The 2,039-nt window shown below is 47.6% G+C and overlaps 1 non-coding gene across 1 annotated transcript; it reads right to left on the bottom strand.

Annotated features, from left to right (window-relative positions):
* Positions 1–1,600: 1,600 nt before the first annotated feature.
* trnap-agg (transfer RNA proline (anticodon AGG)) lies at positions 1,601–1,673 on the bottom strand. The gene has a single exon. It is a non-coding gene; the product is annotated as a tRNA-Pro (tRNA).
* Between the last annotated feature and the right edge of the window lie 366 nt (positions 1,674–2,039).

The following is a 2,039-nucleotide window of genomic DNA, read 5'->3' as shown; positions in this document are numbered from 1 at the left end:
AAAACGACATGAAATGTGGAAATGGTATGGCCACAAAAGACCGATGCTGTGCTAATTGTGTTTAGAGTTTTGAAAATGTGACAACTGTTTGGACAAACGCTTGTTAGCGACTGAAAAAAACTGTAATAAGTGATTCATTAAACGATTCGTAGTATTTCAATTAGAGTTTTTGGTTAGAGATGCCTGCTCCAGTCGGAGTTCGAACCCACAACGCTTGGGTCCACAGCGCCCCATGCAATACTACAGACAAGAGTTATCTATGGACGTATTTCTCAAATGATAATATAAAATACGTGTCTTGTAGCTTCAGCAGCGCAGCAGAGTCAATATCAACTCTAATATCACTTCATTTTTCTCCGTTTCTCCATTTTTCTGTCTTTTTTCTCAATTTTCCTTCTTCCCCCTTCTTCCCCTTCTTTCCTTCTTCTTCCCCAGACTATTATACAGACTATTGTTCCCCAGGTTACGTGAGGCTCGATTCCAACCCAGACGGTTGCACTGCAGCGCCGCCCAACTTTGGCAATGGCCGGATCGACGTATACAACTCCAGAAACCCGGGACCTCTCGCACCAGCTGTGCGCCGCTTTTCATTTATACTTCTGCGTCATTGTCCGCGTCGAAGTGCAGTACACATGCGAACTGCTAGTCGGCAGCGTCCAAGGTTATGATGCTTGTGTAAACCGAAGTACCAAGGCAAAGGCCGAAGAAGAAGCCGTAGCTTTACACTCTCCCAAATGAGCTATAATGACAATGACAATGTCACGTCTGGCAGCACTGTAAACGACATTGACGCTGAAAGACCAAAAGTAGGAAGATAATAATAATGCCTTGCAACTCAGCCAAAGGAAGGTGGATGGACAGCTAATCCTCCCAAAAGGTGCTTTCAAAGCCACAGACAGGTTCGTACGGGATTTTATCACATGACCTCTCGCACACGAAGCGAGAATCACGCCTCTAGACCAACGAGCCACCCGAAGATGCGTGCTCCTGTGGTTGCCAAATGCAAAAAGACTATGCATATGGCTGCTAAGACACTCGTTTTTGCCATGACTCCACCAGCTCGGGCTACCTTCCCAATCAATTGTTGACCCAAAAAATGTCACGGCGAAAGATGTGAAGCAAGGTTCAACTGTAGACGGTTGCCATCTGAAAGATTTCGGTGACCACACCTCCTTTCAGTGCAAACACTCAAACCCATCAAGCTAAGCAGCCAACCAAGTTCAAATTGCAGATGAGGAACTGAGAAAAAGGGTGCGATTTAGACGTCAAAAGAAAGCCGAATCGATGGATGCAACTTTAAAAATGAAAGCGGGACCATCTGGGATTTGAACCACGGACCTCTCGCACCCTCAGAGAGAATCGTACCCCTAGACCAACGGGCCACCTGCCTGCGCACATTCCCTGCGCTCCTGGTAAAGAAAGCAGGATGCACCGCTGCTCCTTAAAAACAGCACTCGCAAAGCTGCAGACGGGCTCATTATGCTGCGTCTCCACCAGATTGGGCTGCCCTTCCAATCGAATGTTGACCAAAACTTGTCAGGACAAAGGACGTGAGGCTCGATTCAACCCCAGACAGAAAAGAGGCCTCAAAGACCAAGGAGGGCTCGTCCAGGATTTGAACCCCGGGACCTCTCGCACCCTAAGCGAGAATCATACCCCTAGACCAACGAGCCACCCGGGAGTAAGTGTTTGAGATCCTCTGGAGTCAGGATGGAGTGCCAAAGGCACACTCAATTCATCTCTGCAGAAACCCAGGATCAAACAAGGAGCCTTTAGTGTTTCAGTCTAACTCTCTCCCAAATGAGCTATTTTGGCAATGCCACGTCTTACCAGATGTAAATGACATTGACACTTAAAGACCACAACAAGGAAGATTTCAGTCCTACCTAATGATGCCTTGCAACTGAGCCAAAGCAAGGTGGATGGACAGCTACTCCTCCAAAAAGGTGCTTTCAAAGCCGCGTCGACGTGCAGTACACATGCAAACCACTAGTCTGCAGTGTGCACGGGCATGATGCTTGTGTAACCCGAAGAACCAC

Source organism: Garra rufa, chromosome 20, assembly GCF_049309525.1.
Source record: "Garra rufa chromosome 20, GarRuf1.0, whole genome shotgun sequence".
Taxonomy (NCBI): Eukaryota; Metazoa; Chordata; class Actinopteri; order Cypriniformes; family Cyprinidae; genus Garra; species Garra rufa.
The sequence above is the reverse complement of the archived record's forward strand: the minus strand, read 5'-3'. Positions and strand labels throughout refer to the sequence as shown.